General features: G+C 29.7%; 1 long non-coding RNA gene across 1 annotated transcript; it reads right to left on the bottom strand.

The window, feature by feature from the left end:
* Positions 1 to 9381: 9381 nt before the first annotated feature.
* LOC133672841 (uncharacterized) lies at positions 9382 to 11541 on the bottom strand. The gene is made up of 2 exons (XR_009834906.1): positions 10897 to 11541; positions 9382 to 10526 (listed from the first exon to the last, which is right to left on the bottom strand). It is a non-coding gene; the product is annotated as an uncharacterized LOC133672841 (long non-coding RNA).
* Positions 11542 to 15617: the final 4076 nt, after the last annotated feature.

The following is a 15617-nucleotide window of genomic DNA, read 5'->3' on the forward strand; positions in this document are numbered from 1 at the left end:
TTTCCTGGAAAAGAAAAGATAAAAGCCAGCCAGCTGGTTGCCAAACAGCCTTAGCTATAGTACAGCAGTTAGCAAGGCCGGTGGATTCTCCGACACTGCTCATGATTATCTACATGCTGTCCATGGTCTGAATTTTATTGTTTTTTTTTTTCTATTAGGAGATACAATAAATTTACCCAAACGGTATTTCATAAAAAAAATATTTTTTTAATAGAAAAGAGTAATGTTTCTCTAAAAAATGGATTGGAGCTTGTTTGGTTGTTTTGAAATCTGTTGATTTTTATTTTTTATAGAGTGATTTTGGATGTGTTTTAGATTGGTAAGTGGTTATTCAAGATTTATATTGCATTTTAAAAGTATTTTTTAAAAAAATAATTTTAAAATTAAATTTTATGTGTCTAACAACTTTTATTCTATTTTTTCACAATCAATTAGCGACGTCTGTTTGGAAGTGTAATTGTAATTATTTTTTAAAATATTTTTCATGTTAAAATATATCAAAATAATTTTTTTTTATTTTTTAAAATTAACAAAAATAATCTAAAATATAAAAAAAGTTTTTAGAAATTAAAAAAGGGTTTGCACCGTTTCCAATAGGATTCTTAATCCTCCACCGCAAGTGACCTGACTCCCGATTTAAAAAAGAAAAAAGAATAAAAAAAATGGTTGAAAAAAGAGAGAGGCATGAGCCTAGGCTTACAGACACAAATGCACCTATGTTTTTTTTGTTTTTTTTGTTTTTTTGTTTTTTTAAGGTGAGGCGCGTGGGCTAGACAGTTTTTAGTGGGTGGAATTGAGAGGCACCAAAATCTCTGTTTTTAGATTAAATTCTATTTGTCCTTATTAGTGTCAGAAAAATCCACAACGAGTTTACTTAGTGGTTAAGAAAATTTATTTTCTTCCTTCGCTTTACTGTCATACGAACAGCAGTAAAGCTGTTTTTTCTTTTTAATTCATCTTCTTTTATTCTTTTATTTTTTTAAATCTCATCATTTATTTTCTTAAATTTATCTTTTAACTCTGTTGAGATTGACTTTGTATCGATGAAGATGATTATATTACATTAAAACAATTTTAACATAATTTAATTTTAAAATTAAACTAAATAAAAAATTAAGTTGAAATATTTTTCTTCTTGTTAGTTTTTTTCATTCAATTTTATCTTTATATTTTTTTAAAACTAAAGGTTAAGTTACCTTTAAAACAACTAGATCAACTGAATTATATTATAATAAATCTTATCAGTTCTAATTTTAAATTCAGGGTAAGTAAAAAGTTGAATAAGAGTTTTTTATGTCAGTTTTATTTTTTTAAAAATTTTTAAATTTTTTTTATTAAATAATTAAAATATCTTGAATGGGCAATAATTAGTCTTCCACCGCAAGTGACCTGTCTCCCAAATTAAAAAAAAAAAAAGAGTGGTTGAAAAAAAAACAGGCATGAGCCTAGAATTCCAGACACAAATGCACTATGTTTTTTTTTTTGAAGGTGAGGCGTGTGGAATTCAGAGGCACCAAAATCTCTGTTTTCAGTGGCTGTAATTTGTACATCCGAGAACTTTTGTAGGTTTTAATTTCATTCCCATTTAAAAACCTTTTTTGAAGGTTAGTTGTGCCACGGCAGCTGCGGCAACCATAAAAAGCAAACACTAAATTAAAGTGTTTGGTTAATATTAACCATATTTTTTTTCATATAAATCCCACAGTTCTGAGGTCGAACCTCACTTTATGAAAAGCAATTTTTATATGCTTCTCCTTCTTTTTTGCGTGGAGAGTGATCTCTTCACTGTTCACAAGTGAACAATGAATAGTTATTTTACTGTTCATTTGAACAGTAGTGGAGATTGTATTTACATTTTTGTTTGGATCGGATCCAGTTTAAAACTAAATGCATTGAACCGATTCCAATCCAGTAAAATAAAAAAAATAATTAAATTTTATTTTTTATTTTTAATTGTGTTTTATTCAAAAAACTGGTATTTCACATTATTTAATAACATTACATAAATTAGAAGGAGATCGCTTGATGACATAACATTTATAGAATTTGATCGCAATCTTAATTTTATTTTTGATGATATTTTACCTCATATTGTTGTGCGTTTACGAAACTAATAAAACTGCAGTCCTTGTCGTATGTATTTCATACGTGATGAAATTATAGATAGTTTAATGGAACAATAAAAAATGTTTTATATTAAGTATTATTTATTTCATGATGTAATAGCAGTAGTTAAATCAACAATATTTAAATTAAAAATCATCAATATTAATATATTTTTTTAAAAAATATTTTATAACCTTAATTTGAAAAGATTTCTTCACCAAACACATTAAACTATTTTTTGTTCAATCACGATTTTAATCAAACGTATATAAATATCAAACCAACCTTAATAAAAAATATCTTTTATAAAATATTTTTTTTTCAAATCACAACCACAATAATTATCATAATTTCAAACCCACTTAAATCAGAAAAATCCATAAACAACACCAAGAGTTTACTTAGCGGTTAAAAAAATATTTCCTTCGTTTCTTGAATTCACGTTACTTCTACATTAATACGAGATGACTTGCCCGCACGCTGCCGCGGGTTTATAAAACAAATGCACTTGATAGTATTATAATTGTGAACCAGCGCTAGATACGTAATAGAAATTAAAGGTATGATGGAGTAAATATTTCATGAAGGAAAAAAAAAGTTGTGTTGGTGATCAAAAACTTAGAGACTGAACAAAATAATTTGTAGCAATTTACAGTGTTTTGTGAGGAAAGATACAGTGCTTTCGCCACATGATTTAGCTTTTCAGTTAATAAAAAGCAAAAAAAAATACAAAGCTAAATTCTCTACCAACTTAATATTAAAAAAAACAACAAAGATAATTTTGGAAGGAAAAAAACCCATGAGAAAAAATGTTGCAGTAATTGACAATGTTTTGTGAGGAAAACTATAGCGTTTTTTCCAATAAAATAAACTAAAAAACTATTTAGAGAAATATTGTAACAATCCATAGTGTTTTGTGAGAAAAACTACGACGCTTTCTTCATATGATTTAGCTTTATTGTAATTATAATTCTTAACCAACTCAATATTAAAAAAAAAATCGACAAAGATAATTTTGGAAAAAATCATAAAAAAATCACATGGGAAAACACTGCAACAATTCACAGTGTTTTAAAGAAAAAAAATAACAAAGCTAAATTCTTAATCGGCTCAATATTAAAAAAAAATCAACCTAGATAATTTCAGAAAAAAAAAACAAACACCAAAAAAAGGGGAAAAAAATATGTTGGAAACACTGTAGCAATTCACAGTGTTTTGTGATGAAAGCTACAGTGCTTCCCCACATGATTTAGCCTTATTTGTAATGACTTGTAATTGTAATTCAAAAACAACTCAATATTAAAAAAATAAAACTGAAAAAGATAATTTGAAAAAAATTATAACAAAAAAAACTATGCGGAGAGACACTGTAGCAATCCACAATGTTTTATGAGCAAAGCTATAATACTTTCCCCACATGATTAAGCTTTATTACAAAGTTAAATTTTAATCAACTCAATATTTTAAAAAATAAAATCAACGAAAATGATTTTGGAAAAAAATATTACAAAAAAAGAAAACACAAAAGAAACTGGAAAAAAACTATGTGAAGAAAAATTGTATCAATCCATAGTGTTTTTTGAGGAAAAATTTGTATTTACTTGTAATTACAATTCTTAACCAGCTTAATATTTAAAAAATAAAATTGACAAAGATAATTTTAGGAAAAAACATAACGAAAACAGAAAAAAACCATGTGGGAAAAAACACTGTAGCAACCAACAGTAATTTTCGAGGAAAGTTAAAGTGCTTTCCTCACATATTGTAACTGTAATTTTTAACCAGCTCAATATTAAAAAATAAAATAAAAAAAAGATAATTTCAGAGAAAACCATAAAAAAAACCATGCGGAGAAACACTGTAGCAATAAACAATGTTTTAAAGAAAAAAATTATAAAACTAAATTCTCAATCAGCTTCATATTAGAAAAAATCAAAAAATATAATTTTGAAAAATAAAGAAATAAAATAGAAAAACTATGTGGAAAAACATCGCAGCAATCCACAGTATTTTCAAGAAAAAAAATTACAAAGCAAAAATTTTAACCAGATCAATATTTAAAAAGTAAAATCAACAAAAATAATTTTGGAAAAAACAAAAGAAAAAATAAATGAAAAAAAAAAATTAGGAAAGTTGAAAAAACAAAAGTAATTTTGAAAAAAAAAATTTGAAAAAAAAATAAAAAAAAAGTGGAGAAGAATCACTGTGGATTACTATTGTAATCCACAGTGAAATGTGTGTGAGGAAATAGTGATTCCCCCACATCATTTAGAGTATGTTGTAACAATCATGTACCTTTATTGTCATACGAACAGCAGTAAAGCTATTTTTTTTTTTTAACTCATCTTCTTTTTATTTTTTAAATCTCATCATTTATCTTCTCAAATTTATCTTTGAATTATCTTTTAACTGTAATGTAGATTGACTTTGTATCGACAAAATTAACTTGAATGGACTACATTAAAATAATTTCTAACTAGTTTAATTTTAATTTTGGGCTAAATAAAAAATTAAGTTGAGAGTTTTTTTCTGTTAATTTTTTTTTTTTCAATTTTATTCTCAGATTTTTTTAAAACAAAAAGTTAGATTACCTTTAAAATAATTAGATCAACTGGATCATGTTAGGATAAATCCCACAAATTTTAATTTTAAACTCAGGCCAAGTAAAAAGTTGAGTCAAAAGTTTTTTATATTAATCTCATATTTTTTTAAAATTTTATCATTAATTTTTTTTATTAGACAATTAAAATGTTTTTGGACTCAAAATTGGATTATATTAAAATAATTTTTTTATCGTTTAATTTTAAATTTAAAATAAATAAAAAATTAAATTAAAAAATTTTAAGATTGATTCATTGAGATAAGAGTGAATGAAATCAATAAAGTTCCGATCTTAACTTTGACATCACAGCAAGAAAACAGCTGCCAGCTGTCTTTACATTGCAAGTTGTTCCTTGGGAAAGACAACGTCTGACCCCAGACATTGATTTTTTCTGGTAAGGAAAAACTAATCTGGGCAGTGTTTATTTTTATATTTTAAAATATTTTTCTAAAAAATTAAATATTTTTATACTTTAAATTATTTTTTTAAATTTTTTTAGATTTTTTTAATCTACTAATATCACAAATAATTTTAAAAAATAAAATTTTTTTTATTTTAATATATTTTCAAGCAAAAAATATTTTAAAAAATAATCAATATTTCATTATCAAACACTCAAAACTACTGGTTAGTGCTAGGTAAATATTTTTTAAAATATATTAAAATAATATTTTATAAAAAAAATTATTTTTAATATTAATATATTAAAACAATTTAAACACATTTAAAAAAATTTATTTAAAATAAAAAATACTTTTAAAATATAAAAACAAATAAATTCGGTAAACAACTTCATTTGCTTTGTTTCACTTTTCCCTGGCTAATAATTTAAACAAGAACAAATTATATCTTAATTTAACCATTTTTTTCCTTACAAAAAATGGCTTAAAATTATTTTCATTACTTCAAATATGAATCATTTCGTCACCAAATTAGTGTATGATTAGAATCATTTTAAAATCAATAATTATTTTTTATAAGAAAATCAAATCAATAATTTTAAAATCAATTATAAGATGTGATAAATCAGGTTATTTTAAATATTTGAGATAAGAATAATCCGAAAACTCCACCACAAGGCACTAATTGGTCCATATTTCAGGGTCAAGCTCATTGGCATCATATTTTTAGCCTATTGAGTTGGATTTGAGGCATTATCTAAGTTATAGATTAAAAGAATTAATTTGATTTGATTTGAATTATTTAAAAATATTTTTTAAAAGATCAAAATAATATCCAAATATTTCTTTTCAAAATAAAATCAAAAGGTTTTTAATGAGATCATTTATCAACATAAATTTTTAACTTTGATAATTTTCCCCGACGCCGACTGTTTATGCCGACGCCTACTGTTTATGCCGACGCCTACTTCTTACGGCACCACAAGCATGCCAGGCGCGCAGGTGATTGGCTCTTTTCAATGTTATCTTCAGACAAGTTGCCTAACTACAGCCAAGACGGCAGGGGGACAGTACAATATATAAGCTTTTCAGCGCGCCAGAGTTTCGAGTTTCTACGCACGCACATGTCTGGGATGGCGGTTTAAATGATGCTCGGTAAAAAAAAATTATTTTTTATATTGTTTTAATATATTGATGATAAAAATAAATTTTAAAAAATAAAAAAATTATTTTAATATATTTTTAAATAAAAAATATTTTAAAAAATAATCGTTATAAAATTTCTAAACACTTAGGTTGAAGCTGTTTTACATGATAAAAAAAGTAATTTAAGCCTGGAAAGAGGCGTCAAACACAAGTCATTTGATTCGTGTAGCAATGTCTGATCTAAGGTTCTTGAGTCCAGTATCAAGACCCAAATCTATGGGGTTCGGCGTCCGGACTCGTATCTTTTAGGTTCGATGTTAAGATCTAAGGCTCTTGGATCCGACGTCTGGACCCCAGGCTAATAGGTCATTTGTTTAAACCCAAGGCTCTTGGATCAGGTGTCTGGATCCAAGGTTAATGGGTATGGCGTCAGGATCTAAAGCTAATGAGTCATGCGTTCCTATAATTATATTAATTATAATAATTATTTTTATTATAATTAATATAATATTTAATAAATTTGAAAAAGTATTATTAATACTAAAAAACCATCATAAATTTGATTTGAAGGATAAAATTTAAAATTATTATTACATCATTAATAAATTTTTAAAAAAATATTATTAATATAAAAAAAACCATAAATTATTTTTTAAAAAGATTAAAAAATATAAAAACTTGAGTCAGATAAATTAAATATTATCAATAGATTTCTTAGGTCCAATATCATAGTTAAACTCAAAGCTCTTAGACGAGAAATTATAGCTACATCCAATTCTCCTGAGCCTGGATGCAGCATTCGATATAAGGTTGTTGGATCTTCGTTTTCATACACACCCAACGTTATTAAATTTTAGATTTTTAAAATATTTTTTTATATAAAAAAAATTAGTTTATAGCGTAGTCAGACCACCTAACTACTATATGATATAGAAGTCATCACCAGTATTGAAAAGCATGGGATCGCATGATCTCCACACAACAGTTAACCAAACAAGGATGACAGCCCAAAAGTCACCACCATTACCCGTAGCTCAAACGAAGCCTGATTATTATGGTGGGATATCTCAACTCAACTTGCATAAATATGTAAGTATAGATTAAACACAACATGCTGATGTTTATCATCCTCACAATATATGGCATTATGTGCTTGATTAAACCATGGAAAATCTAAATTTAGTTCTTTAACTTGTTGGTGGATACAAATAAAATGGACCTAAAAAATCTCTCAAAAATATACAAAAAAAATCCTTCAAAATATACATAACAAGAATACCCAATGGGCCTGCGCTTAGTATCCCGAGCCGAAATACAGCAGGTAGCCCAATGAAAGAGAGCTCGGGCGTGGGCATGACATAATTAGCACCCCCGTGGGCTTGGGCTTCTATGCCCGAGCCTAATGTGCTCAGGCTTGGGTCTAGCAGCATGCCATAACTTATTTCTCACCTCTAATAGGCCCGCGCCTAACACCCCTCGAGTATTTTTCCAGGACCCTATGTGAATCCTTTAATATTTTATATTGATCCAATACGTATTATTCTGAGTAAAATATAATTTAAAATATCACAAGGTAAAATTACACTCCAACCCTTCCTCACCACAAAATGATAAGATTTATGAGTTATAAATACACCATGAATCTTTAAAGTCAAATATATCATTGCATTTTCTCTCTTAACAAAGTTACTAACTTTATTATCGGAGAGTCTCCACGTTTATTAAAAAGGATCTTTTGTAGATACCAACTACCGGTCAGCTGACTTACCAGGCATCATCCATTATAGAGAATTGATTAGATTGCTTGAATTAAAAAATTAACCAATTATCTAATATATTAGCTTTATTAATAAACATCTTGAATTTTGAGCCCCATCACTTGTATATTGAGTTCGTTTTTCTTATATATACTTTGCATATAATTTACATATTTTAAGTTTTAGAAAAAAACATATTCTTGGAAAAAAAATTGATAAGAGAATCAAGGGAGAAATGTCTAAAACAATTCGGATATATCACTTGATGAATATTTTTGTATTGAGAATTGGATGGCATATTACCAAATATACTAAATCGCTCATTAAAACACTATAGCAATGTACAATCTTGCCAAAAATAAATTCATTTCGGTCATTTAATTTATTTTCAATTATATCTTTTTATTTTTAATTTGTTAAATATTGTTAAGAGAAGAAAAATTTAATGAAAGGGATCCATTTTTTAAAATAAGGAGAAAACTCATGACGAATATATAATTAAAGGAATAAGTTCTTTTTAATCCTCATATTTGTTTTCTTACTTTTATGGTCCCTATAAGTTTTCTAATTTCAAATTTGATCTAAAAGTTTATTTTATTTACATTTTAGTCATTGTAAGTGAAATAGGAGAGATGAAGTCATTAAATTTTAATTGAAGAGAGGTAAAATCATTGGTTGATATCAATTTCAGTCATAAAAATCATTGATTTTAATGTTAATAAGTTTCATTTGATAAGAGAGTTTAATAGTAATTGTTTTAAATCTTAATTTTACCTAGAAAAATAGATGACGGTCAAAAAAGAAATTTTTTTATTGATTTGATCTTTTGTTAATAAATCATTAAAGTTATAAAAGGATTTAGTAGATATTTTATTTATTAGATGTTTTTAGTTAAAAATAAATTTTAATCCAAACAAAAACGAAACCTGGGGGCCAGTTTCTAGAAAACTAGACTCATATACCACAGTAGGCCGCCTGTAGCCTGCTTCTTCTTTTTTCAATACACAATATGGTTATGGTTAAAACTTAAAAATAAATTGGGCGTAAATAAATAATAAATGTTTATGTGGCTGAGTAGTTAAGGAGAAGGGCTGAAAAACTATTGAACTTTGGTCGTCCAGGTTCCCATCTTGCTTTTTTCATGGTTCATTCTTTTGTTTTGTTTTGTTTTTTTTTTTTACTTTTAAATTTATTTTTTTCTATTTGATTTATTTTTTAACCTTTTATAGGGTTTTCAATTTTTTATCTTTTATTTTTTTTAAAAAATTAAATTTTCTTTTGATGATTCAAGGAAATTTTTCATTACAAAAATGATATATAAGAAAATATAATTATATAAGAAAGAAAAAACAAATTTTATTGCATTAGATATTCAAATTGATAATCAAGATTATTTTTGGTTTTCTTCAAAGAAAAAGAAAACAAAACACACAACCTAATATATATATATATTAGGGTGGTGTAATAGCTTGTTCTGATGGTGAATTTTTTCTGCATTAGAATTTCACTAGACTAAGAGCATCCCTTGTCATCCACAAGAGATGCGAAATGTGATTTGCACTCCCATGCATAAGAGACCCAGGCCCTTGGAACACAGAGAAAGGAGTTCCTACTAGTGGAGAAAGATGCAGTCATACACGCTCAAAAGTAGCCATTCCCTTTTTGAAAGTCTCATTCCTTTGTGTGAATAACCACTTCCATTCAATAATGACCAGAAAGATCTTTGAATTTCCGAGGCTTTAGCAGCTTCTGTATTCATTTCCTTACTCTGGCACAAGGAATTGAAGGATATGCATATGTTCTGTCGGGGAGAAAGCACGACCTCACAGAGTATTCCATGGAGTAGAGCAGTGCCAAATATGCTTTGACCAATTGAATTTCCGAGGCTTTAGCAGCTTCTGTATTCATTTCCTTACTCTGGCACAAGGAATTGAAGGATATGCATATGTTCTGTCGGATAGAAAGCACGACCTCACAGAGTATTCCCTGGAGTAGAGCAGTGCCAAATATGCTTTGACCAATTGAATTTCCGAGGCTTTAGCAGCTTCTGTATTCATTTCCTTACTCTGGCACAAGGAATTGAAGGATATGCATATGTTCTGTCGGAGAGAAAGCACAACCTCACAGATAATGGTGTAGCTGCATGTCTTCAAACCTGTAATAAAGGTGCCAGCAGATGATGCATATTTAACATCTCAAACCCACCAAGAGAATGAAACTTGAACTTGATGGAGGGTCCCCTGACTCCAGAAGTACAACATCTACAAATCTGTTTTATCAATAATATCCATTCATCTTGGAACAGAACGGAGGGCTGGCATATGTATCTGCCGCTTATAACATCTTGGTCCATGTAGATTCTACATCATTCGACTTGTTGTTTCCATTGATTGACCAAAACCAAAGAGAAACCTGAGAAACATTACCCACAGGGAGGCACCTATACCATTCTCCAAATAATACGTGAGAGGAATTCTTTTCAAGGAAGAAACATGCTTTTATTTTCTGGGAGGCCTAAGGATAACCATTCAAAATCAAATCAAGCATAGTCTAACTTATACTTTAATTCAAAAGACCCAGGCATGCTCAAGTCTACAGCAATTAAAATCAACTTTTACACAGTTCAAAAATAGGAGACAATCGCAGGATCCAAAGCAATTCAATTACTGCAGTTACGCAATAACACATGTGAATTTTACGCTGTAGAGAGACAAATAACAAGTTTGTAATACAAAATTATTCCCATTTCTAAGCATGTTAACACAAAAACCCTAATTATCAAGCATCATTAATTATTTAATTAAGCTACTAACAACCAATTGATCACATGAATTTACTAATAAAGTAATAAAAAATAGCAGAAATGATTGATTTTTTTGTTTACCTCATGGACATGAGAATGCGAAATTTCCTCTTGTGGTTGAGTTTGAGATTTTGCCCGCGCTCTCTATTTATCAAGACGAAGCTTCGTTCTCCTGAGAATAGATTCAATAAAATTTCGCCTTCTTCTACGAGAAAACGACTCCTCAGAGGAAGAGGAAGAGGAAGAGGAAGAGGAAGAGGAAGCGGAATCATTGAAAGCGGAATGCAGATCTTGAGGTATCAACGATAATCGTCTTCAACGAAAACGGCAACGATCCTCGGTGGGGTCGGAGGAGTCTCCAACAGAAAAGATGGAGAAGAAGAAGCAACAATCTTTATTGATGGAGTAGCGAAATTTGAAGAAGAACTAAAAATATTGAAATCTAAAAGTCAGTTGCGAGGAATCATGCGGTAACAGTGTTCGACAGAAACGACGAGGATCCTAGGTGGAGACGGAGGAGTCTCTAACAAGAAAAAGGGAGAAGAAACAGTGGTGATGGTCGTCATCGGAATTAAATTTGCGGTTGCGATTTTGACTTCCAAAACTCCGATGTTGGATGCGATCGAAAAAATTGGAAACCCTAATCAAGAGAGAGATTACGTGAATGCTAGGCTGGAGGGATTTTTGAAAATCAGAGAGAGGAGAAGTGTAGCGTTGCTTTGCCGCGTTAAGATTATTGAGTAAAGCCAAACACGACCTTGCAAGCCTTTTATTTATTTGGGCCCAATCGGTTTTGTGCTTTGATACTGGGCCTAAGCCCAATAAATTGTATTTAAATTTGGTTCTATTTATTTATCTTGCTTTTTGCAAAATTAGTAATTACAATCCTTTTATATATAATAGATCAAGTGACTCACTATTAATTGTGTGTGTGTGTATCATTCTTAGAAACATTATATTATAACTCAAAACTAAAATCACAATAAAATATAAGAATTATTTTATTTTAAAAAAGAAACATATACAAAGGAATCCAACAAATTAATTTAAATTTGATGAGAAGACTAATATTCCAATTTTGGTTAAAAATCTCAATTTTAGAAGATATTAGATTAGAACTAAGTTCATGATCCTTGCCTGTTTAGCTAAACAAGTTCTAGGTACAGTCATTATTTTATAGAATGATTAAATAAATTTTAAAAAATAAAAAAAAATTATTTTGATGTATTTTCAAGCAAAAAACGCTTTAAAAAATAACATTTAACACACTCTTAAACAAGCCCTGAATTGTCAAAGTATGGATTTTTCTTAGGTTTTTTTAGAATCTTTATGTTGGAACGTTGGAGCAAAATATTTTGATGCAAATGAAAGTATCATTAAAGTTTCTTAGAGTGTTTGTTTGAGATTATAATATATGTTTTTCATTTAAAAATCTGCACCATTTAAAAAGCTATTTTGAAAATATTCTCAAAAAATTCCTTTAAGTGAATATATATGCTTCTCAGAATAGCTTTTCATTTAAAAATTACATTAAAATTAAATTTTTTTCGGATTTATTTTTATTTTTGATATTAGCATATCTAAATCATCAAAAAGTACAAAAAAATCAATTTAGTATCTTTTTAAGCCAAAAACACTTTTGAAAAGTATAAAAAAAGAACAAAAATAGAAGCACTTTTAAACACATTTGAAATTCTGTCTTACCCATAGATAAACCATCTACTTTTCAATTTAAGAGAAAGACTATGTTATAATAATAAATTTTAATGAATGACATGTATTATCTTCTTACTTTCTTCACTAGAAAAAAAAGTATTCTTGCTCCCATATTCCATCAAAGAATTAGAATCTATAGGTGTGATGTTTCATCTCCATACCCAAACTTTGATTGGTCAACACACACTAGAGTATTATAAACATATTATTTTAGTTTTTTAATTTTATTAAAATTATATTTTATCAACATCTTGAACTTTTAGTCACTGATAGCCATATATATCCATTGCCTTTAACTGCTTCCAGGAATTTAGTAGCAAAACCTTAGACTTGATAGAGAATTCCCATGGTACAAAGCAATTCCAAATATATTTTATCAACAAACTCTTTCCACCTTGGAAGTGGAGTGTGCATAGATAAACTCATTTATATATTTTGTTTGCTAGAAGTTAGAGCACTTGTGAGGTCAAGTGGCCATTATTATAAGAAACTATAACCATGTCATTTAGCTGGCCATCCTAATCTAGGATCCAGAGAACTTTTTGTGGGACATGGAACATTATTTTAGTGTGGCCAAGATCAATGTAGATGATTAAGTTGACATCATAATGATATACTTAACAAGTGATGCAAATTTGTGGTGGCAAACAATAACCAAAAAGGACCTCAAACGCTAGACGCCCCAAAATCAAAACATAGGAGAATCTGAAATGTGAATTGAAGTAACAATTTTTGCCCAACAACACGTCCTGAATTACAAAGGAAGACTTGAAAAGGTTGAGGCATGAAGGGTTTGTAAAGGATTATGTAAAGAGATTTAGTTCCTTAATTCTGGATATTGACAACATGTTAGAGGAAGACATGTTTAATTTTCTATCTGGACTTTAGCCATGTGTATAGATGGAGTTGAGGAGGCATAATGTATTAGATTTGTCGTCTGTCATTGTTGCTGCCGATGGATTGGCAAATTTCAATGTAATGACCAACGATGAGAATGTTAGGGAGCCTAAGGTAAGGGTGAGATGAAAAAGAAAAAGAGATTTGGTAGGGGAGAACTTAAATTGGCTATTGGTGAAGGAAAATCAAATACGAGGGCTAAAATTAAAAGTTCGAATTCAAATTTACGTTAATTTATTTATGATGGTAATCACTTTACTAGAGTCTGCACTTTAAAAATTGATAGTTTGGGTGATAAATTTAGAAGCCGAGTCAGTGGGTTTGGTTGAGGAGCCAAAATCATCGACGAGGATGATTTGGTACGCTATCTTAGAGAGGAGACAACATTGGTGGCTATTTTGTGCATTGTAACAACGAATGATTCATGATGATGGAAGCAGAATGGTATATGCCTTTGTTAGGTTAGCATGTTAGGATTTTTTTGTGGCCAAAACATGTGATGAAAGTTGGACAGTAGGGCTGTTGCGTCAATGAAATTTTATGGACAATGAGGAACTATCTTTGGTACAACAATAGAGTATGGAAGAGCATGTCAGACAAATTTAATGAGGAACTATCTTTAACGCAAGACATTGTTGATCATTGAAATTTTGTTGTCTCATTCGGTATTGCAAGTTTAATATATGAGGTTTGAGGAGTTGTTTGAATTTATGAGTGTTCATCACGACTGCTTAAAACTTTATGTGGCTATGTTTATTAAGAAAACAATTGGGTCTTTAAGGATGCTGCGAGAGTGTCCAACTTTATAAACACAGGCTAGCATGTTGACGAATTAACATGTGACATGCTAAGGTAATGAGGATAACTTGTGCGTGTGACTTGTGGGAGTTGTATATGAAATTTAAAATACATGACAGCTTGTGACGATGTGAAATTGCAACTTCGTTGGTGTGTAGATGAGATTGATAAGATTAATCTCAATAGCTCTGGGTGGGACTGAAAGTTTATTTGACTTTGTTGCGAAACAAATAGGACCCTAAAGAAGATGTTAGTCACAACTTGGTCCGAAAATGGGTTGACGATGGGAAGGTCAACTTGGCATCGTAAAATCGATGGGCAATATTCTGGATGTGAATGTGGGTAGAACTAAGAGGTTGTGTATGTATGACCTTGAATTGTGATAGTGGATAGATTTGTATAAAGGTTCTTTAGGTCTAGTTCGTTGAGGACGTTGACTTCTTTTGGCGGGGGAGGTTTGTAATGAGGTTAAATTCATCAGGGGCACGCTGATGAAAATAGTGCTGGAACGACATAGTTGGACAATGTCAAAATCGACAGCACTGATGAGATCAATAACATTTATAAAATCAAAAGCGTCGACTGAATCGACAACAAGGGCTGGCGAGAAGTTTGGATGATGGACAATCTAAGACTTAACAAAAACACTACTAACATGAATGACATCATGCATCAGCAGTGGCAGCGTGCATGAGCATTAACAGATTCAAAAGTAGTGGATGTTTAGCGATTTGACAACATTGGCTTATTGACACAATAAGCTGACAAGAGTGGGGACTTGGACAATGGACAATCCAATACATGTCGAGGCTATATAGGACTAGCAAAAATGGTGTTAACAATTCAATAGTTGGTTTGTGGGAGGCAAGTCAAGAGAGTTACTGCAGTTTGGGATAGTTAATGGTAGTTTCCAGTAGTTTCTTGTATGAGGAGATATGACCAGAATAGAAGGACGTATGTCTTGAATTGTGCTAGAACTTACAAATAATTTCCTATTGTAACTTCCACTATGTTTTGTAATATGTAGGCTGTAAATATTATTGTGTAACATGCAATGCATTATAGGCAATGCAAGTTCTGGAGGGCATAACATATGTGCATTTCACACACGTAAACATACTTGTGTATATTCTTTTGAGTTAATAAAAAGTTGGGATTGGTTCTTATAATAACTTATGTGCCTGTTTCTCTTCATACTCATTTGTGTAGTTTGCTTGTTTACAACATTGAAAGAGTGTGGGTGACCCTGTGACATTAGGGTTTATGGGACAAATTAGTTATAGGCAAATACGAGTGAATCAGTGAGTAAAAGGGCTGAGTCTAGCAGGATTAGAATGCTGCATACGAGCTGAAAAATTTGATGAGAAAATTGACCATATGACAATTGTTTG

This window comes from Populus nigra, chromosome 14 (genome assembly GCF_951802175.1).
Source record: "Populus nigra chromosome 14, ddPopNigr1.1, whole genome shotgun sequence".
In the NCBI taxonomy this organism is placed as follows: Eukaryota; Viridiplantae; Streptophyta; class Magnoliopsida; order Malpighiales; family Salicaceae; genus Populus; species Populus nigra.